This window comes from Echinops telfairi, unplaced genomic scaffold (genome assembly GCF_000313985.2).
Source record: "Echinops telfairi isolate 266 unplaced genomic scaffold, ASM31398v2 ScPeMD7_9;HRSCAF=40, whole genome shotgun sequence".
In the NCBI taxonomy this organism is placed as follows: Eukaryota; Metazoa; Chordata; class Mammalia; order Afrosoricida; family Tenrecidae; genus Echinops; species Echinops telfairi.
This window is the reverse complement of record NW_022103906.1, coordinates 44,236,362-44,260,059: the sequence shown is the minus strand read 5'-3', so window position 1 is coordinate 44,260,059 and position 23,698 is coordinate 44,236,362. Positions and strand designations below refer to the sequence as shown.

The window sequence follows — 23,698 nt, the reverse complement described above, 5'->3', positions numbered from 1 at the left end:
AGGGCAAAAGTTGGGAGCTTGGGTTGGGCATGACACAGATGGGCTGAAATGTGGAGGGGGCAGGATTCCTACATTTGGAGCCCAAGGAATGTGGCTGAAATATATGACAGAAAGTCATTATTAGAATAGAAGCTGGAAGAGCAGAAATAGATTGGCATCAAACAGTAATGGGCCTTGTAGGCCATGCTAAGAATTTGAATTTCACCCCTCATGAGGTCAGTGTTTCTCTAGAGACCACAAACTACCTCTATTAGAATAACCTGGCTGTTTGTATAAAAAACAGGTTTCCAGCCCCATCCCAAGACTTGCAATCATATATATGAGAGGGAATCCAAGGGATTGCATACATAACAAGTCTCCCAAGTAATTCTGTTTTGAAGATCCAATTCTAAATTTGAAGCTCATTGGAGACCCTTTGAAGGATTGAAACCAGAGGAAAATTATGGTCAAAGAGTGAGTTAGAAACAGGACTGCTGCCAGTGTGGAGACGTGATTGGATGACTTTATGTCAACGTGAATGTGCATGAAAGTATATGGGGTGGAATCCAATCTGCCAATCAGGTCACAACCTTATTGGGGGTGCTGCTTTCTAATGAGGGAGGAACTAGGAACTTCCCTCTCTCCAGCTGCCTCTTTGCCTGTCTGCTTGCTGGGACTCTTTCTGCCTCCAGGGGGGACAGACACGAACCACCAAACCCTGAGAGCTGTCAGCATCCTGCCATGTTTCCACTGACCATGAACCAACTCTGCACCCACTGGCCTGTGATATTTCTGCTTCCTGCTTCATTCACCTTTCTGCAGCATCACCTTTCTGCATCATTATGGGAGTCTGGAGAGAGGGCCCCAGTTTGCATTATTTATGGACTTGAGTTGGACTGGGCTGGGCTACCTTCTTGCTATAAGATTATTTCTTTTTTTTATAGATATCAAAGTTTATTAGTGGTTACTAGGGTCTACTATGCAGAAAGTGGGGGGGGGGGTAGGGGGATGGAAAAACTACAAGGATCATGGAATGTTAGCTTGCAAACAGATTCTTGTCATTGCTGTCAATAAGGCTTAAACCTGTAAATAACTGAACAGGCAAAAGTTGTGAGATAGATATACAAGGGGGCTTCAAAACGTGTGTGGAAAACTCCCGTTATTTTCAGATTTGTTTAGTCATCACTGGGGCTTTTTCTTGCTGCTGGTTTCTTTGTTGGTCTGCTCTTGCACCTGCATGACCAGGACCAGGGCTTTCTTGAAAGCTTGCAGGTAATTGGGAAGCATGGCTACGGTGGGTTCTGCTTTGTTCTCAATTTTCTCCAGGTCGTAGTCTGGCTGCTTGGCCATCTCGGGAGAGCTTAAGTCAGGTTGGCCCTTGCTTTGAGCTGAAGACGTTCAGAGTCTCGGGGAGGAGGCACCGCGCTCAGGCTGCAAGCGCTTCTCTGGCACCACACCCCGTGCACAGCAAGTAGGAAGATTATTTCGTAATATAAAACACTCATAGATATATATATGAGTGTCACTGATTTTGTTTCTCTATACAACCCAGCCTAACACAGGAGGACATGTGGGCGAGCAGGGCCAGAGGTAGGGAAGCAATAGGGATGTGTGGGCCTCGGTTCAGGTCAAAATGCCAAGAACATGTGGTTGCAAGAGCCCTGGAAATCTTTAGTCACTTCTGGAAGAACTGGAAAGAGAATAAGAAAGGCCAGACACCAAAGAAGGATAACTAATGCATAGACCGATGTGTAGGGTAAATGACTAATCGCAGAACCACTGCTTTCTGAGACACTATTTGTGGACAGGTGACAGACATTATCTTCTTTCGAGAGGGAAAGGCTGTCAATGTCTGTGAGTGACAAAACTCCTTGTTTCATTTGGCCTGTGGAGAGTATGTTAAAAATCACCAGTCTGTCGGGCCAAACAACAGCTGAAAGTCAATGTGCCCTTGCCTTATAAACTACAAAAGAATTGAGAGGGGATTGTGGGCGTAAGGCAATAAAATCCCATTTTCCCCACAAAGGTCATATGTCCAGACAAACAGCAAGGCGTTTCTGTAGAATAAATCATAAGCAAAGATAACCGTGAAAATCAAAGCTGAAGAGAGCAAGGTGATGGGACAAAGAAGCCCTTTGCTCCTTCCTCCTCCATTCTTCTTGACTTCTCCTTACCACATTTTCCAGCCACCCAGCTATGTGCATGTATTTCATTAGAATATGAATGAGAAACCCTTTGGGAGAATTTTATGCTGTCATGGCAACAGTCACCATGACAACAGCTAATTAATTGGATGCTGATGAAGTGGAGGAAGAAAAAAAAAAGCCAACCAGAACGGATACAACTCTGGAGGAAGTCATGGTGTGTAGTAATTATATGAATTTCATTCAGCAAAGGCATGCAGCAGGTCAGAAATGCAAATATCTCCCCCCAGCCACCACCTACCCAGAGAGGCCTGCTTTCAGATCAGATAAATGTGAATGAATGGCTCAGCCTTGTTGATTCAAATACATACACACACACACATATCACTTCTTTACAATTATAGATAGAAGATAGATAGATGGATGGATGGATGTCAGCCCCAACATAGGCAGATTCTCTGGGAAGATAAAGCCTCATTCTAAAGAGGAGTTGCTTGGTTCTGTGGAGAGTGGCCATGATGGGCAGCTCTTCCCCATAAGGATTGTTCTTTTCATGCCCTCCCAGAGGGACTGGCACTCGCCGGGAATAAAACAACATGCGACCCTGAGAGCTGTTAGAATGCAGGGGACGTTTCATTTGTCACCTCCATCTGAAGATGGCACCCGTAGCTCCTACACACACAGATGGCTCACAGTGCTGGAGAACACCAGGCTGGGAGTGGGAGTGGGAGGGGAGGATCAAAATAGGAGAGGCCCGGAAAAAGAAAGACAAAATAAAAAGGTTCTCCCGAGTCAGCTTTCTATAAAAAAAACCAAGTGGGGACTGGTTTTTGCTTAAAAGTTTTATCTATATTGCCCTTCCACCCTCTTTCCACCCCGCCGTGATCCCTCCATGATCCAAATTACATAGAGACCCCACGGGATTGGGGGCTAGATTTCTCCAATGTTTCCTTTAAATTGTCATTTCACTTTGCTGGTTCAGCCAGGGAAAGTGGTTAGGGAGCGTGGGGCATGGTTTAGAAGCCCTCCCACATCCCTTCCATCCTGACTGTAGCCAAGAAACATCAAAGGTACCCTGAAGCAGTGACTCCAGATGCTATTGGGATTTAATACACACACACACACACACACACACACACACGTCATCTGCCCTTTCCAACTCATGGAAACCCCATGTGTGTCAGAGTAGATTTGTGCTCCATAGGATGTTCAATAGCTGATCTTTCAGAATTAGACCGCAGACCTTTCATCGGAGCCTTCCTTAATTGGCAGCCAATGGTGTTAACTGTGTGTGTCTCTAAGGGACTCAGAGATTTCTATAACCCTTGTCTTATACAAGTTGTATGCCCTTAGTATTTGGATGGATTCATTTCAGAGGCAATTCCTAAAGCTTCAGATTCAGCCACAAACTGAAGCCCATGGGGGGAGAGGGGGCTGACAACGGAGCTCCGTCTTGTGGTACAACACGTGTTTTATAGCGTGGCAATAATCTGAAAACTCCATATCCTCCCCATTATCAACGTATTAATAATATGATTTTTGAAAGCACCTTATCATATCGAACACTAAACCAGGTACCACCTACGCATGCACCTTGCCTTAATTTTTTATTTTTACAGATGTCCTGGTCAATCAACACTCTTGTATCCATTGAGATGTTTTTAAGGGCGAAGGGGACAAAATAGAACTGAGGCTGACACAGAAAGGCTAAGCCACAGAAATGAAAGCACATCCCCTCTCTCATTATCAGCCTTCCCATCACACCACGTACAAACACGAATACGTTCAATGTGCACCCAGAATGAAGCCCACGTGTACTCTTCTAAGTCAAAAGGACCAGGCTTCTCGGTGACTCAGCTGATCCAGGACAGTCATGTTCCCTTGTTTTCCAAATACCCAATTACGGGTTTTGCTGATCGAACCTAAGAACGAGTGACCAAAAAGGAAAAGAAAGACACTCATCAGTCAATGATCTATTTCCGATGATAGCCTGTCCCATCTGGTCTGACTTTCCTGCCTCACATACACTCCCAAGCCCCTAGGAAGCATGTACCCAAAGGCCCAATTCCTATGCAATAATACAGCCACCACACAGTTGTGTACAGGTCAAGTTGGGTCTTAAATGATGGGCTGAACTGGAGATCCCCTTGCAGAGGGGTCTCGGGGAGGAGATGAGCCAGTCAGGGTGCGATGTAATAATGATGAAAAATACAACTTCCCTCTAGTTCCTAAATGTTTCCTCCCCACTCCCACTACCATGACTCAAATTCGACCTTGCAAGTCTGGCTAGACCAGAGGATGTACACTGGTACAGATAGGAACTGAAAATACAGGGAATTCAGGGCAGATGAGCCCTACAGGACCAGTGGTGTGAGTGGCAAAACAGGGAGGGTGGAGGGAGAGTGGGTAGGAAAGAGGGAACCGATTACAAGGGACTATATGTGACCTCCTCCCTGGGGGACGGACAACCGAAAAGTGGATGAAGGGAGACGTCGGACAGGGCAAGATAGGACAAAATACCAATTTATAAACTATCAAGGGCTCATGAGGGAGGGGGGGAATGGGAAGGGAGGGAAAAATGAGGACCTAATGCAGGGGGCTTAAGTGGAGAGGAAATGTTTTGAGAATGATGTACAAATGTGCTTTACACAATTGATGTGTGTATGGATTGTGATAAGAGTTGTATGAGCCCCTAATAAAATGTTAAAAAAAAAAAAGAAAAGTCAGTTTGGTCTGTGATCAAGGAAGTCATGAGCACGCCCCTTGACCTCTGGAATGCTATCACCTATCGTGAGGGTATGACCTCTTGCGTGTTTTAGAAATCATCACAGGGTTCACCACACAATTTGCAGGATGTCAGCATTTGTCGTTGTGAATAGAATCGTCAGGAGATTCCGGAAGAGGATTGAAACAGATACAGGCTCTCTTGCTCTGTCAGCCCCAAAGCCATTTCGCAGAATATTCCAAACGGAGCCAGTCTGAGTTCTCAGATTAAAAGACTGCATTTCCCTTAAAGCTGCAGTCATTTATAGAGGATGCGCTTGAAAGAGGCCACCTTGCAAGACCTTTCCTTATATTAATAACACTGTTTAATGCAGATGGAACCAGTTTTGCATGTGAGATGGTGGCATAGTAGCCTTATTAATTAATGACACATAATATAGTTTAAATGTTCACTCCACGTTACAGCATAGCCTCCTCGGGCCATTAACTTATGGCAGCGTAGAGGAAAACCTGACCTTTTCACTTCATTCCAGGTATCTGAAGAGATAGCTGGAAAAGGAAAAAAAACAAATGTGGCCTGAGGGGTTTTATTTTCTTCATTTTCGGATTATTTAAAAATATATTGCAGTGCAGGCTGTCAAAAAATCAGGTAGCTATTTCAAATAAAATATAACCCCTTGAAGCAATATATTTCTTCTGAATCTATGCCTTTAATATTTTTGGTACTCTTACTCTGGATGGGTCAGATTCAAGTCCTAGCACTACCACCTCATACAAGTCCTAGCAGGCCTCTTAGAAGACACGTAATCTAGTTAAGCCCATTTCCGCAACTCTAGTCATGTTAAATGCAGTAGGAGCCCTGGTGGTGTAGTGGCTACCCGTTGGGCTGTGAGCCGCATGGTTGGCAGTTCGAAAGGAGCAGCAGCTCCATGGGAGAAAGACTGGGCTTTCTACTCCAGTAAACAGTCGTGGAAACCCAGGCGGGATCTGTGAGTCGCCGTTTACTTGATGACAGTTAGTTTGATTTGATTTCATTGTTGTAGGTAGGTGCTGTCAAATTGATTCTGACTCATAGTTACCACACTAAGTACAACCGAAGAAAACACTACACAATGCAATACTTTCCATAACATTGTTGTGTTTGAGCCTAATGCTGTAGCCACTGTGTCAGCCCATCTTGATGAAAGTCTTCCTCTTTTACACTGACCTTCTCCTTCACCCAGGAGTCCAGTATAGCGTGTTACACATTCAGCCGATGACCGCAAGGTCAGCAGTTTGAACCCCCCAGCCCCTCCAAAGGAGAAAGATGAAGCTTTCTACTCCCGCAAAGAATTACAGTTTCGAAAATCCACAGGTCAGCTGTACATGGTCCTATAGAGTCACTCTGAGTTGGATGCAACAAGACCCGATGGGAGCAAGAGTTCTAGTTCACTAAACACCATGTTCTTTTCCAGAGACTGCCCTCCAGAGAAGCATGTCCAGTGTACATGAGACGGTTCCCCATCCTCACTTCTAAGGAGAATTCTCACTGTACTTCACCCACGGCAGATTTGGTAGTTCTTTACCAACACCGCAATTCAAAGGCACCCATTCTTCCCTGCTGCTCCTGATTCATCCAGCTTTCATATGCATGTGAAGTCATTGAAAATACCATGGGTCAACTACACCTTAGCCCCCAGAGTCACATCTTTGGGGCTTTCTTTTAATACTTCGAAGAGATCTTTTGCAGCAGATTTTCCCAGAGCAATACACGTCCTTTGGTTTCTTGATTGCTGCTTCCATAGGTGTTGATTGTAGATCCAGTAAAATTAAATTCTTGATAGCTTAAATCATTTCTCCATTTATCATGATGTTGTGTGTGTAAGGGGGGCAGGGGATGGACCAGCCTCCACAACCAAATGGGTCCATGGGGGCAGTTGTGTAATTGAGGGGTAATTTAAAGAGACATCGGACAAAATAAAGCATGCAAGGGCTCCCCTCTTTCATGGTGATTGGAACCAGAATAAGGGAGTGATTGAAGGGAAGAAATTAAGAGACAGACAAAAGTTTTGGGATGCTCACCTCTGCCATGACATGAGGAGCCAGGTCCAGGAAGAGAGAGAGCGTAATGCATTCTCACAAGCTTACATAATCTCAGGCTCTAAGAGTCAAGATGGCAACCTAACCTTGGTCTTCTCTGAGCTGGTTTGACCTATCCTTATCAGAAGGGAGTGGGACAGACAATAGGGCCTGATTGGTTTGGATGGCAGACAACTTTCTGGCAGATAGCCTTCAAGCAGTTGACCTTCAAGCATTTAGTAAGCAACCATTTATTTGCAAACAGCACCTTAAATTTGGCATTATTTGGGGGGGGGGGGGTGTCATTGAAGGGACTAACTTTTACTTAGGAGAATATGATGGGACACATCTCCAAACCACTAACATGAAGGTTCCCTCAGGAGCCTTCCAGACTCCTTAACATATGAATGGTGAGTTTGTCTGAATATACTCTTTTCCGGGTTCTGTTTCCCACAATGCTGTTTGCTGATTTGGTTATAAAGATATTTTTGTTTTCCTTACCTTGAGCCCTGCTAGCCCAGTGGTTACTCATGGGGCTTCGAGATCCACAAGGTCAGTGGTTTGAAAATCCCAGACACTCCATGGGAAAAGGTAGACCTCTTTTTTCATGTACAAAATAAGTCTTGGAAACTCATAAGAGCAGGTCTTCCCTGCCCTGTAGGGCTGCTATAAGTCTGCGTCAACTCTCTGGCATCTACTTTGGTATTTAGGGTTCTGTTGTTTTGTTCGCTCGTTTCTTAAAACGTTGATCGGTAACTCGTACTGAAGGCTATTCTGAATTTCATCAGTAGGAGCTTCAAATTTTCTTTGCTTTCATTTAGTAAGGTTGGGTTACGTGTATGCAACAAGTTGTTAATGATTCTTTCTCCAGTCCTGATGTGGCATTTTTCTTCATATCGTCCAGCTTCTTGGATTGATAGTCCATCAATTTCTGGAGGCGTCTTTTGCTAATTCCTTCAGTGTATTCAGGTATCACAGTCTCGAAAAATACACACTATCTCTGAAAAGTGTGCAGGGCCGCATGGCAGAGGCCATGAGAAATTTCACAACTGAAATGGCCATTTCAAGGGAACGTGGAAAAACATGTGGAAGGATTACCACAACAGAAGCACAGAACCAGCTTGCAGAGCCATGGGCAGGAATTAGGAGCATAAAAGCCCAAGAGACTGAGCAGGCAGCAAGCAAGTGCATGCGCGCTGAAAGAAGGAAGCTCACCCTTTGCTTGCAGAGCACACCTGGCTTTTATTCCTCCCATTCCCACTGGCTGGGGAGGTGTGGTTGAGGGTATTGGCTGATCTCATTGGCTGAGTTTGGGGCGCCTGTGTGACGTCATATTGCTGGTGCCCACTCTGTGCGGTCAGGTGAACCTCCCACCAGGGCCGAGAGCACTTGGGTCTGAGTATGCTCAGTTCTAGATTTTAGCATAGGTGTCTAGTGTGCCTGGCTTCTTTCCAATACCTTTATTGTGGCATGCCAGCTCATTGTCCTTTAGCACAGGCATTCGGTGAGATAACTCCCCTTGTCGCAATCTAGCTACCTTTCATTTGTACATCTGATTAGCCTACTTTACTTTGTCTTCTTAAGCGAGCCTTTGACATTTTCTGGTCAGCTCTTTTATTTCGTGAGTTCTTCCATTTACTTTACCAAGAGCAAGTTTCTTCCGACATTCACGTTGATCCTTACATTCGTGTCATTTTCAATGACATTTTGCTTTCGTCATGTGGAATGTACTTGATGTCATCCCAAGGCTCGCAGGTCTTCTATCGTTCAGTGGTCAATGATTCAAACCTATTGTTGAAATGTCCTGCTAAGTCAGGTGGGGCATACTCAAAGATGTATTTTGGCTCTCATGAGCTCGTTTTAATTTTCGTCATCTTTAACCTGAACTTACATATACACAACTGATGTTCTGTTCCAGGATTGGCCTCTAGGCCCTGGCCTAATGGACTATGCAGAGACAGATAAATCACTGTTCTTTTCTTCAACAAGTTTAAAATCTATTGTGAGCTTTCTTTCTCTCTTCGTTCTTAAATAATTTCGTTGGGGGCTCTTACAGCTCTTGTAACATTCCATATATCAGTTATATCAAGCATATTTGTACATAAGTTATCATCATTTTCTAAACATTTACTTTCTATTTGAGTGCTTGGTATCTGTTCCTCTTTTTCCCCTCCCCACCCCCCTCTGTGACCCCTTATTAATTATAAATTATTATAATTTTCATATCTTACACTGACGACTGTCTCCCTTCACCCATGTTTCTGTTGTTCATTCCCCTGGGTGGGGGGGGGGTGGGTGTTATGCATCAATCATTGCAAATGGTTTCCCCTTCTTCCCCTCCTTCCCCCTACTCTCCTGGTATCACTACTCCCATTTCTGTTCCTGGGGGGTTTATCTGACCTGGATTCCAAGTGTCCTGAGCTCTTATCTCTAACCTGTACATGTGCCAGTCTAGCCAGAACTGAAAGGCAGGACTGAGGTCATGATAGTGGGGGGTGAGGAAGCCTCAAAGAACCAGAGAAATAGTCTGTGTTTCATTGGTGCTATACTGCTCCCTGGTTGACTCATCCCTTTCTTACGACCCTTCTGTGAGGGGATGTCCTATTGTCAACAGATGGGTTTTCGGTCTCTTCTCAGAGCCCCCTCATTCTCAACAATATGTTTTTGTTGGTGCTGTTTTGGGTCTTTTGGTGGCTGTTGCCTGATTCTGTCAACACCTCATGATCGCACAGGCTGCTGTGCTTCTTTCATGTGGGCTTGTGGCTTCTCTGCTAAATGGCCGCTTGTTTAACTTCAAGCCATTAAGACCCCAGACACTATATCTTTTGATACCCAGGCACCATTGGCTTTCTTCACTACATTGGCTTGTGCACCCATTTGTCTCCAGCGATCTGTTGGGAAGGTGAGCATCACAGAATACCAAGTTATTAGAACAAAGTGTTCTTGCATTGAGGGAAGGCTTGAACAGAGGCCCAAAGACCATCCACTTCCTCAATGTATTGCCATATAAATATATGTTCCTAGGCCAATATCTCTATTTTTATGAATTAATATATTTACATAAAATATGTTTATACCTCTATCCATAGCTTTGCTTCCTAGATCTTTCCTTTGTTTCCTTTTACCTTCCTCCTTTCCCATCATCACACTTGCCCTTCTTCTGCCTCTTAGTAATTCCTCTCAGCTAGATTGCTCTTGCTTCAACACCACCAGGATCTCTACATCCTCCACATTGTTGCTTTCAATTCCCTAGTTGTTCCCTTGTCTATGGAATTGTTTGCTCTCTGCCTTCCTGCGCCTCCTCCTCCTCTCAAGTCCCTCCGGGACGCCAGTCCAGTTGCTTTCTCCTTGGACTTGCTTCCCATGACTATCTTATATAGTTCGGCAAAACAACAATAACAGAGACAAAACAAAAGATTGAATAAAAAGAGAATAAGAAAGAAAGAAAAACACAAAAAAGCATACATAATTCCAGGCCTGTCCACTGACCTTTATGACTCTCCCCACTAGTCCTGGGAGTTCCAGGGACTAACCCTTCTAGCCTGAAGTCTATTTTGGGGGCTCCTCAGGGGTTTTGTGGCTTGGCCTTGCTCCCATGGCTAATCTGTTATGTTCCCTTCTTGGTTCGCCCCACTGTGGGGGGTTCAGACCAGACTCACTCTCCACCATGTGTCCCTAGTATTGTCCTCTCTTGTGCTCCAGTGAGGGGACATCATGTCTCCAGCTGTTGTCGGCCCTACAGTCCTCTCTGTGCCTTAGCAGCTCCGTGCAGGGTGGTCATCCACAGGGCTTGGTGAGTCAGTGTGGGGTCTAGTCCCTAGCTCTTTTTCTTTCTTGGTTTGTTTCTGTATGGGAAATGGCAAGCCAGCCCCCCTCCCCAACCTGTAGGTTTAGTGCTGTCCTCTGTAGCACAAACTTTGGGTGAGGGGTGGGGGGAGGGGGGATGCCACTTTGGCTCTGATTGGGGCCAGCTCTGAAGACCTCTCTGTTCATGTATTGCTCCATGTGGTGGTTACATTGCTCTCAAGGTTTGGTGGGGTCTGTACTCACATTCCCATATCTGTGGAGACATGAACAATGCCCTCCCCCTGGGTGGATTAATCCCCTACTCTCCCAGGGCCATGGCCTCTGCCCCCCCTTATCTCCTTATGCCCCTCCCTCCCATTTCCCCTTCTTTGTGTTGGAGTTGGGTTTGTGTATCCTTGGGTTTGGTCTGTCCCCGCTGGATTGCCTGTACCTCAACCCATAAAGTGTGAGATAAGTGGCTTTTCTTCCGTACCTACTGTGTTGATTATACTTTCCTCAGGGGACTCATGTTGGACTTGTCCTTTTGTGATTGGCTAGCTTCACCTAGCTTAATTTCCTCCAACTCTTCCCATGAGACGATGTGCTTCATGTGATGTGATCTTTCTTTTGTATACTTTTTCCTTAGCTGGTGCTCAATTAAAGACATCCTAGTAGCCTATTCTTGGAAGTCAGACTGCCTTTGTCTTGTGCTGAATGCTGGGCTAGCACGATTGTGGGACAGCATTGGAGAATTCTTGAGGATGACAGACCACTTGGATTTCAGCCTCTTGTTTCCTCTGACATTTTTCAGTTCTCAAACCAAGTGCTAGATTCTGCATTCTTTCTTTGCTCTGCATTTCCTCCAAAGTTGTCCTATTTTGTTCACATGTAAAAGCACTCCCTCCCCAGGCTCCTGCCTCCTGCTTCGAACTCTGTGACTCTTTATTTTAATCACTTAGTCACTCTCCCTAATTCAATTGAGAACTTTAGTGTCTTTTCCCTGGGTTTTCTCTCCAGCCCTGCCCCTGCCATCCTCCTACAGGTTTCCACGAGAATGATCTAGATAATAGCCCGGTTGTAAAGTTCCTTCACCCTTTGGCCTCACACTTTCCTCTAGGCCTTCTTATTATGTGAAACATAGGCCACCACCACTATTTCTTCTATCCAGTCCATTTCCTCGGGTCCTGTATACCTTCTTATTACACATTTAGTTTCTCAAATGCTCTGTTTGCTACAGGCCTTTCACCTCTCTTCTTATTTCTGACCCTTTCCTACCTAACCCAGTTGTCATAAATCAGCTCTTCATTCCTTTTGCCATAACGTGTAGCTCGCCTGTCCTTTTGTAGAATTCCCACTGGAAATCCGTAACAGTGGGTCCATATAACCCTCTACCTCCTCTGACTAGCCCTGCAATCCACCTTTGAGGAAACCTAGAGTCGAGCATGTGGGAGTAAAGTTGATTGCCTTGCAGACACATGGTCTCACACAGCAGCTGAATCATAAATGACGCTCAGTGATGTTGTCTTCCCCATCACTTCTTTCCCCCTTTCACCACTTTTTCAACCCCAAGTTTACCTTTTGTTCATCTTACTGCATAAAGCCATTCAAACTCTCCCAACACACATCTACCCAAAGCATAACTTGTTCACATCTATATTAATTTTCATATTTTTCCTGAAGCTAGAGGAGGGTGGGCATGTAGTTTTGCCTATTTACTTGAAGTTCTATCTATATTTTTGAAACTAAACTCTTGTTCTTATTTGGGAGTTTTATCAATTAATTATAAATTATTCTGTATGTTTAAGTCCTAGCTTTAGATCATATCTCTCCTACAAAAGTCCCATCTTATCCACCAGTTCCTCGTTTGTTAGTTATCTCTCTCTCACCATAAAAAGAGTCAGATTCCTCAAAAAAAATCTGTCCTTTATGTCTCCATTTCCTTCCCACCGACCCCCCCACTTCATTAACATTACTTTCATGTATTGCCTGTACACTTTCTGTCGCGTGTGGATATCTACTTAGGATGATATTTCTAGGTAAAAATTAAGCATTTTTTTCAGCAATTGGTTAATCCCAACCAGTTTTCCAAAGTGGTTTCCAGAATATGAATTTATACACCCATGAATAAGGTGTGATAGTGCTGCTTACTCTATCTCCTTACCAGACCTTAGTGTACTTTGTCTTTTCATGTTAGCAATGCTCATGCATGTATTAGAAGCTCCAGTAGCATGGTGGGTTAGGCATTGGGATGATAGCTACCATTAGCCCTTTAAACGCACCAGTCACTTCATGGGTAAAGATTTACAATCTTGGGAATCCTAAGGAGCATTTCCTCTCCCTCTCAGAGAGGTCATAGGAGTTAGAATCAACTGGTTGGCAGTGGATTTGGTGGGTGGGTTGGTGCATACGTACCAGTATTCATTGTGATTTTAATTAGCATTTATCTGGTGACCAATGGCATAGAGCACATTTTTACAACATTCATTGACCTTTTAGATCTCTTCTTTTGGGAAGTTCTCATTCAGTCATTTTACCCATTTTTATAGTGTGGTTCTTTCTTTGATTTATATGAGTCTGTGTTTTTATCGAATACACAAATAGAAAATATCTTTAATCTCTTCACTACCTTTGCACTATTTTTCATGTCCTTTGGCAAAGCAAATCTCTTAATATGATGTCATTTCTCTATCTTTATCCATTGCTTTTCCCTTTTGCATTCTCTTTTTAAATGTTTGCCTACTCTGAGTTCAAGATGGCCACTTAACTATCCTTTAAGATATGTGTTATTTTACTTTACACCACTGAGTCTATAATCTATTGGGGATGTATTTGTGTGAGTAATATATAGCATTGTTTGCTTTGGAATCCCTAGCACCTAATACAGCACTTGGAGATTCGTAACCTTCAATAAATACTGTCATTATCAGTTAATGAGCTAGCAGGTGGCACATACTTGTATGACAAGGAAACCAAACTTTGGGTCATGGCTTTGTGGCATCATAAATCTTCCTTGAGTATCTCATGTGATCTAGGATTTTTCAAACCAAGTAGCTACCTATTGGCTACATGATCAACTTCTAACGATTCTTTATTAAATCCTTAATTTTCAATCAGAAGCCAAAACCTCAGAATTTTTTTTGACCATTCATGGGAAGAGCATTTTCTTTCCTGCATACATTTTCAGAGACCAAAAAACCCTCCAAAATCTAAAATCATCCTCAACAACAAAAACAGACTGCATAGAAAGTAAAAATCTACTTCAAGTATTTTTAACATAAGCTATTTTTTAAATCATAGCAAAGATGGTAAAAATGCCACGAATAGAAAGCTAAGTATGTTTTCCTCTCTAAAGTTTCCTTTTAAGAAATGTCAGGGAAAAAAATATATATGCATGATTAGATTTCATGTTCCCAGGTTGGAAAAGAAATTTTCCAGCATATTCAACCAACCAACAAAACTGGTTGCTACTGAATAGACTCCAATTCATAGTACCTTGTATAAAGTTTCCAAGCTTATAAATCTTTATAGGAGCAGACAGCCTCTTCTTTCTCCCACAGAACAGCTGGTAAGTTTGAACCTGCAATGTTAGAGAGAGTTAGCAGTCAAGTGCCTAGCCTACAGTGCTGCCAGGGCCCCTTCCACCTGTCTAGTAGATGTCTATTGAGTCCCTTTCTCTGAAGCCAACTTTAACTATCCTCTCTGACACCAATTGCAAATGCTTCTTTCTACCTCTGGCCCTAACCACCAGAGACAGGTCAATTCTCACACAAGTTAAAGGGCAGCCCTCTAGATCACCAAGTTTATTCAAGATGCCCCCACAGCTTAGAGGTCCCTCTGGTTTCCTTATTTCTGATCTGCTGGCTATAAATTCAGGGATTCCCATGATGCCTGAAGCTTGAGAATCTGATAGAATGACTCACAGAACTCTAGCAAGCACTCTTGTTTATGATTCTAGTTTTATGGCAGCTAAAAAGATAGATCTAAAGAGATACAGGATAAGATCTGGGAAGTCCCCAGTATGAACCTTCCATGTTCCAAAAAGGTACATATCACCCTCCCAAGCACAGATGTCTTTCACCAACCAGGAAACTCTCAGCGGCCAGAGTTTCATGGGGTTTCATTACATAAGCATGATTGATTGGATCGCTGCCCATGTCTTTGAACTCTATCTTCCAAGCCCTGAATGGAGTTGATATCAGCTGGTGGGTCTTTCTGTCCTGACCAGCCCCACCCAGTGTCATCTGATTAGTATAACTTGTCAGTTCAGTGTGCTCTGGAGAACAAATTCCAAAAACTGGGGAAACTCCAGTGGGTTAAATGTTGCCTGCTGTTTGAACCCATCAGCTGCTCCTTAGGAGAAAAATGTTGGTTTCGAAATGCTAATCTTGTGATTAGCAGCCCAATGCATAACCACTATACCACCAGGTCTCCCCAGACAGGGAAAGGAGTGTGATCTTGGACTTGATCCAAAAGAGGGTGGGAAACCACCTTCAGGCCTAATGAAAATATGATGCAATGGTCAGATTAATGGTACAGAAAAGAACTGTTCCAGAGCAGATGAGGTTCCTGGGAAATTGATTTTTTTTTCTAAATCATTTTATTGGGGGCTTGTACAACTCTTATCACAATCCATATATACATCCATTGTGTCAAGTACATTTGTACATTTGTTGCCCTCATCATTCTCAATACATTTGCTTTCCACTTGAGCTCTTGGTATCAGCTCATTTTTCCCCTCCCTCCCAGCCACCCCCGTTCCTCACGAACCCTTGATAATTTATAAATTATTATTATTTTGTCATATCTTACACTGTCCAACATCTCCCTTCACCCACTTCTCCGTTGTCCGTCCCCCAGGGAGGAGGTTATATGTAGATCCTTGTAATGGGTCCTTGCTTTCTACCCCACCTACCCTCCACCCTCCCGGTATTGCCTGTCTCACCACTGGTCCTGAGGGATTCATCTGTCCTGGATTCCCTGTGTTTCCAGTTCCTATGTGCACCACTGTACATCCTCTGGTCTAGCCAGGTTTGTAAGGTAGAATTGGGATCACAATTGTGTGTGTGTGTGTGTGTGTGTGTGTGTGTGTGTGTGTGTGTGTAAAGCATTTAAGAACTAGAGGAAACTTGTGTGTTTCATCATTGCTACACTGCACCCTGACTGACTTGTCTCCTCCCGGAGACCTTTCCATAAAGGGATGTCCAGTTGCCTACAGATGGGCATTGGGTCCCCACCCTTAACTCCTCCTCATTCACAATGATATGATTTTTTGTTCTTTGGTGCTTGATACCTGATCCCTTCGACACCTCGTGATCACACAGGCAGGTGTGCTTCTTCCATGTGGGTTTTGTTGCTTCTGGGCTAGATGGCTACTTGTTTACCTTCAAGCCTTTAAGACCCCAGATGCTATATCTCTCGATAGCCGGGCACTACATTTGCTTATGCACACATTTGTCTTCAGCGTTCATATGGGGAAAGTGAGCACACAATGATGATTTTTTTGTGCTTTGATGTCTGCTACCTGATCACTTCAATACCTTGTGATCACACAGGTTGGTGTGCTTCTTTTATGTGGGCTTTGTTGCTTCTGAGCTAGATGGCCACTTATTTACCTTCAAGCCATTAAGACCCCAGGCATTATATCTTTTGATAGCTAGGCTCCTTCAGCTTTCTTCACCACATTTGCTTATGCACACATTTTTCTTCAGTGATTGTGTCAGGAAGGTGAGCATCATGGGTCAGTTTAATAGAACAAAGTATTCTTGTATTGAGGGAGTACTTGAGTGGAGGCCCAATGTCCATCTGTTACCTTCATACTAAACCTATAAATATATGCACATAGATCTATTTCCCCATCATCATATGTAAATATATTTACATATGTGCAGCCTCCTAGTTCTTTCCTCTATTTCCTTTTACTTTCCTCTTGTCCCACCATCATGCTCAGCCTTCATTTGGGTTTCAGTATTTCCTCTTGGCTACATTACCCTTGATCAAGCCCTACCGGGCTTCTTACACCCTCCTCGCCACTGATTTTGGATCACTGTTGTTCCCTTGTCCTTGGGTTGGTTAACACCACTTCCTTCCCCCTCTCCTCCTATGCCCCCCCCAACCCTCAGTCCCATTGTTTCCTTCTCCACATTGTTTATCCAGCCTATCTTATTTAGATAGACCTGCAGAGATAATAATATGCACATAAAAACAAGACAGGCCAAACAAAGTGACAAAGACAACAAAACATCATCAACAACAAAAAGCCAATGACAAAACAAAAAACAACAACAACAAAAAAGAAAAGCCTGTAGTTAGTTCAAGGACTGTGTGTTGGTCTTTAGGAGTGTTTTCTGGTCTAGTCTGTTGGGGTGCCAAGCCCTGGCCCTGAAGTCTATTTTTGGTATTCCATGGGGACTTCATTGCTCTGCTACCCTTGCTGTTGTGTTGCATGCCCTTAGTGTTTTGCCTCGGTGTGGTGGGATCAGATCAGGCAGAATTCCCACACTGTGTCTCCAGTGTTGTCCCCTGTAAGGCTATGGGTCAGTGAGGGATGTTGTATCTCATAATGGAGCCAGCCATATGGTCTTCTCTGTGGATTGGCTGCTCTGGTGGACCAGGATGTGCTCCACTCTCTCTTCCGCCCCCTTTATTTGCTCCCATGTGCTCTGAACTGACATGTCCCTCTCCCTGAGCTGCAGCTTCAGTGCTGTCATCTGAAATAAATTCTTCTGCAGGGAGGGGCAGGTGTCCACGTAGTTGGGATTGGGGCCGGCCCCTCAGACCTCTCCACTGGTTCCCTACTCCATGCTGGCATGTTGCATTCACATCTTGGAGCACCCGGTTGAAGTCTGGTCCCTCAGGAAATTAATTTTTTAGAAGATTCTGAATTTAGTCCTGATTCCATGTGTAAAATAAAACCTTAAGGCAACCACAACCTGACTTGAGACTGTGGAGAAGTGACAACTCTGACCTTTAGAAAAGCAGCCTGGCCATGGTGATCGAGGGGAGGTTAAATGGCTCTGCTTGCCACACTTTCTGTTGGAGTGCGCAGCAGCGCAGGCGCACTGTGGATCTGCTAGGCAGAGACACGTACAGTCACGCCTAATGAGTTGACTTGGAGATGGAGAGCTTCATTTGAAAACCAGGGACGCCAAGACCCAGTTCAAGGTCCTAACTCACACTGCAAAGAGTGAAGGATGAAGGCTGGTACATCAATTTTACATGATAACAGCTACTGTCCTACTGGGACGGACTGGACCACCAAACACCTGACAACGTGGCAGAGCTTTGGATGGAAGGGAAAAGTGACTAGGATAGCCTGATTAATATTTATTGAGCACTTCTTGAAGGGAGGCCTGTCAATGGGCTAACCACTGTGATGAATCCAGTTGCCTCAAACTTTGGAACAAGCTCTGTCCCTAGTTAGCTGCAGGACATGTGTCACGTCGTTTACTTTTTAAGCCTCAGTTTTCTTATCTGTACAAATAAAGGTCTCAACTACATGCCTGGACGCCCTCAAGCTCCCACACTTTGCAATGCATATTCTCTGTGGACATTAACCTCTCAACAGAACTCCAGTTAATCAGCTCACACCATCCATCATTTCTCTGTCTGAGATTTTATTCCCTAATCAAATTCTGGCAATGTTGAGCCTCTCTCTGTCTCTTACTTCCAATCCAATAAACCTATATGGATTTGCTTTTTTTTATTTCATTTAATAGCATTATTCATTCTAACAGCCACTGCCTAACCATTTTCCTGCCTCTTGCATAGTTATTAAAGAGCTACAATGGCATGATTTTCAAATTTGCATCCTCTTTTTCTGAGTTGGATTGATTCTAAATGGATTTAAAATATTTCAGAATTTCAAACACGATTTTAAAAATACTACTGCTTTTTCAGGTGATAAATATGACTGTCATCTGGGGGAGGTTGCTGACTCTTATTGACTGACAGGACAAATAATCCTCTCGGTGGTTTAGACCTTCTGGCTTTGGGCCATGCCACTCTCCTCCACTGACTTTTAAGGGAGTAGGTGAGACCTGAGCCTCTTCCTTAGATTCCTCTCAGAAGGAGGGACTCATTTGTTATTCTGCTTTGTTTCCCATGTGCACATTCACTCACTGCAGATATGATTCTGCCCTCTTTCAAAACCCATCGAACAATCCTCTAGGTGTTGGTTTAGATTTTGCCCTTTTCCCTCCTTGTCTAGAATCCTAGACTTCATGCCTTGATCCTTACATCCCTGACCTTGCAGATGTCTCCCACCTGGACCAAGACACCATCCTAAGATCTGGTTATGAGATCATTTAAATTCGACATGGTCAGTTACCAATAACCAATCCTACTGTCATCCAAATCTCTTTATCACTTATATCTACTCTTGGTTCTTGTATAAGACACTGTAAATGCCCCACCCCTGGAAAACAAACAACAACAAAGGGATTTCGGTGGCAATTTTAACTGACAGTCGTGGTCTGAGTCCTTTTGTTTTGCTCGGAACCAGCACGCCCTTTAGTTTTGCTCGGAACCAGCACGCTGCAGAGTTTACCACCCTCCTGACTGTGATGGAGATGTTGCATCTGGCTGATGCGCCGTGCGTCGGGACTCCGCTGACCCACGTGACGGCTCCACACAGCCAGCATCAAACGCGGGTGGAATCATGCAGGTCTACTGTGTTTGAATCAAGGTCGTATCCTTTCACCATGTGTGTTCAGTCCGTATGCTGAGCAGATAACCTGAGAAATTGTATTCTCATCTGAGAAAAATGTGACATTGGGATTGGAGGAAGACTCGTTAACAAGCTTACATGCTGAAAGCAAAGAAAACTTGAACTTGTTACTGATGAAGATCAAAGACTACAACCTTTGTATGGATTATGCCTCAACCTGAAGAAAACAGAAGGACTCATAACTGAAAGAATAAACATCATAATTAACAGGGGAAGTATTAAAGGCATCAGGATTTTGTCTCGCTGAGGTCCAAAGTCAACACCCACGGAAACAGCAGTCAAGCAATCACATGATGTATTACATTGGGCAATGCTGCTGCCAAAGACTTCTGCAAAGTGCCATAAAGCAAGGATATCACTTTTAAGATTAAGGGGCACCTGACCCAAGTCACAGTCTTTCAATCACCTTATATGCATGTGAAAGCTGGACAATAAATTAGGAAGAACAGCGCAGAATTTATACTTTTGAATTATTACCTTGGCGAAAAATACAATAAATAGTCCATGGACTGCCTGAAGAAGGAACCATCTGCCTTTGCAAGGATGCTTCTCACAAGTGAGGGTGGTGAGACTTGTCTCCCCTCTGGTGGGCATGTCATATGAAGGAACCGGTCTGCAGGGAAGCACATAAGGCTTGCTAAAGCACGGGGTCCATGAAAACGGGAAGCCCCTCAAGGAGATCAATTGATTGACCCAATAGCTGCAACAATCGACAATGATCAAGAGGATGGTACTGCGTTCGGTCCGTTCTGTTGTGCTATGAGCTGGAACCAACTCAGAGGCATTTAACAACCACATTCTTTGTTGAACTAAAACCGGAACGAAGAGACTTCACCGTGCTTACATTGGTCCAGTCATCGTTTCTAAAAATTCATTTTAGAAAAAGACATTGTGTTTGTGAGGGAGTCCGCACGAAAGAGGGAAACTCTTAAAGAGATGGATCGACACCACAGCCACAGCAGCAGGTTCCAATGAACAATCATGGTGATGATGGGGCAGAACCAAGCGGGGACTTTTTCTCTGTGACACATAAGGTCTCCATGAATCAGAGCGGACTCAGTGGCAACCGACAGCGACTCGTTTCTATGCCCCTGAAATGCGTAAGGCAATAAATGTGACTACAAAGGTTCTAGTTCATACGTGCAGCAAGGGTGTGTGTGTGTGTGTGTGTGTTTAAACCTGCCTTTGCAATCCGTGGATGGCTGCAGACAAGTTCTCTTCTTAATACCCTTGTCTTGATCTCTTTAGGGTCTCTCCCCCCCCCCCCCCCAAAGAAAGTTGAAAACAGTGGCTGCTGAGGAAATGTGCAGTCTGTTACAATCAGACAGAGAGGACAGGTCAGAAGGAGGTGGTAACCGTTTGCGGGCATTCTGCAGGGCTCATCTCGACAGACCCTCTCCAAGGGCATCGGACGATCAGATTGAAGACTGCCTTCATGGAAACAAAGGTCCGGAGAGTTGCCCTGAGGAACTTGCTTTCTCATCAGAACGGTGCACCTACTCCACCTTTGAAGGCAGCAAGGGTTTTCCTACAAGCAATGGTTGAGAACCCTCACCCCATTTACCCTATATCCCTGGTTGTGCCCCTTCAGACCTCTCTCTGTCCCCAAAGCTCAAAGAACATTGGAAAGCAGCGCTCCCTGAGGTGCTGTCATCTCGGCATAGTGTAACTCTAAGATGGCAAACTTCTACGAGGAAGCGTTGTTGCTGTTGGTAGATGCCACCGAGCCAGCTGCTGTGCACAGCGACCTCGTCCTCCACCAAACAAAACACTGTATGGTCCGGTGCCATCCTTACTGTCGTTCCTATGCCTGAGCCCGTGGAGGCAGCCGCTGTGTCAATCCACCTTGGTGCGGGCCTTCCGCTCTTCTCTGCCCCTCCACTTTCCCAAGCATGATGTGCTTCTCTAGAGAAGGGTCTCTCTGGATCATGTCCATGTGCTCTTGATGTCCTCCCACAGCTCAACAGGTCTCCTGTCATTAGTGTTCAAGGCATCAACTCTGTGCTTGAAATGCAGGTGGAATCGACCCAAGGCCATATTTTGGCTTTTCTAACCATGTTTTAATTTTCTTCAGCTTTATCCTGAACTGAGGCATGAGTAATGGATGGCCTGTTTCACAATTGGTCACTGGCCTGGTTTGAGCTGCTGATATCGAGCTTTTCTATTGTGTCTTCCCATAGATGTAGTCAACTTGATTTCTGTGCATTCCTTCTGGGGAAGTTCAGGTATATAGTCACTTTTTGTGTTGTGGGGAAAAAAGACATATGCTATGAGCAAGACATTGGTTTTGCTGGTTGGTTTCAGTCACGAGGAAGTGATAGAGAGACAGAAAGACTACTTTCAGAAGTATATAGACCTGGATGGAGGATATGTCAAAAACACACACAATAGCTCCGCATTTTCATGTTCCTATTTAATAAAGGCTTTAATGATATTATAGCAGTACTTTTTTTACTTAGTTTCCAGTCTTTCTTATCTCTTCTGTTAAATTGTAGGACTCAAATTAAAAACCATATATACTATCATTCAGTCTCACAATGAAATTGACTCCATTGTGACTTATCTAACATTGCTACTGTGGTACAATGAATCACTTTTATATGACCCAGAAAATGGTGGGCTGGGACTATGAAAATTGACTTATGGTCTACCAAGTTGATTGGTCAGGTTTGGGTTCTACTTAGAAGACCATACTTTGATTAGCAAGTAGTAGGCCTTGAGGAGGGCTATGTTAGTCTGGGTTGACTAGAGAAACAAATCCAGAGACACTCATATGTGTATAAGAAAGAGCTTTATCTAAAAGAGCAATTGTATATTGAGAAAACACCCCAGCCCAGTCCAGGTCAAGTCCACAAGTCCAATATTAGCCCATATGTCCAATTCGAATCCATAAATTCCTCTTTAGACTCATATAACCCATGTAATGACGCCAAATGCAGGAAGATCACAGGCCAGCGGATGGGAAGTCTTGTGAATCCAGTGGTGATGGAAACATCTCCGCACTGGCAGGGTCTCCTTGTGGCTCTTCCAGTTCCAGGGCTCTAGCGTAGCTCCATGTGTCTTGTCAGCAGGAAGACGAAGCAGAGAGTATATGTGTGTCCCACCTCCATCGAGCTATTTATCTCTGTAGCGCATCCAAATGAGGTCATCAAGCTGCAACTTGATGAAAGGCTAGACTCCACCCCTTCACAAGTTGACAGGAAACTATGTAACTGCCACAGGGCCAATCCCACAGTTTCAGGGAGATATCACTATCATCCAGAAGGCTCTGGACTAGGGTGTTAGCAGCCATATAAGGTGTAATTATTGCGTTTTTACCTGACTGGAGATGAAGCCTCATGGAAATTATTAACCCCATGAACTAATAATGGATCTTGCAGACATCAGTTTCCACAACCGTGAGACCAGAGGAACTAGACAGTGCCCGGAATCAACTACTCTGAAACGTATCACATTAGAACAGCAGTTCTCAACCTGTGAGTCATGACCCCTTTAAGGGTTGAACGACCCTTTCACAGGGGCCACCTGATTCATAGTAGTAGCAAAATTACAGTTATGAAGTAGCAAGGAAAATAATTTTGTGCTTTAGGTCACCACAACATGAGGAACTGTATTAAAGGGTCGCAGCATTAGGAAGGTTGAGAACCACTGCATTAGAAGGTCCTGGATAGAGTGGGAGAAAATGTAGAACAAGACTCAAAACCATAAAAAAGACCAAGTTTACTACTCAGAGAGTGATGGAACCCTTGAGATTATAGCCCATAGTCACCCCTCAAGTCTGGGAAAAAAAATTCACCCCATGGCTCAATTTTCTGTCAAATAATGGACATGTCTCTAAAGAAAACAATAGCACTAGAGGGGTGCCCACACCTTATATAGTCAATCCTTTGAGATCAAAGGGCAATATTTACACAAGAACAAAGTTGATAAGAAGACAAAAATGAAAACAGAACATACAGGGAAGAAGTGGGATAAGTCATGTTACATTGAGGAGATTGCAATCAATGAGATGATGCAGAATGCATATGAATTGTTGAATGGAAAACAGACCAGTTCTATAAATCTTCAACCAATTTGCAATAAAAAGTGAAGGTGGGGGTAAGAAAAATTCTGGGACAGAATCTTTTCTTTGTACCAAAAAAACTGGAATCTTTGAACTGAGCACCTCCTAGACTCAGAAGAAAGACTAGAAATACTGAAGACAATGAGCGTGGATGATATTAAAGGTGACCAGACGTCCTGCTTTTGGCGGGACAGTCCGGATTTTTGGCGTTTTAAAAAA

At 44.0% G+C, this 23,698-nt stretch overlaps 1 long non-coding RNA gene across 2 annotated transcripts in view; it reads right to left on the bottom strand.

The window, feature by feature from the left end:
- Positions 1-3,713: 3,713 nt before the first annotated feature.
- The window catches only part of LOC123521322, a 27,862-nt gene continuing 7,877 nt past the window's right edge, over positions 3,714-23,698 (bottom strand). The window contains exons 2-4 of one of the 2 annotated variants that reach the window (XR_006679777.1): positions 19,894-20,029; positions 14,184-14,268; positions 3,714-4,045 (exon numbers count right to left, since the gene is read on the bottom strand). This is a non-coding gene — a long non-coding RNA (uncharacterized LOC123521322). The remainder of the gene's footprint in view (positions 4,046-14,183; positions 14,269-19,893; positions 20,030-23,698) is intronic. The other variant, XR_006679776.1, reaches the window with a different exon arrangement.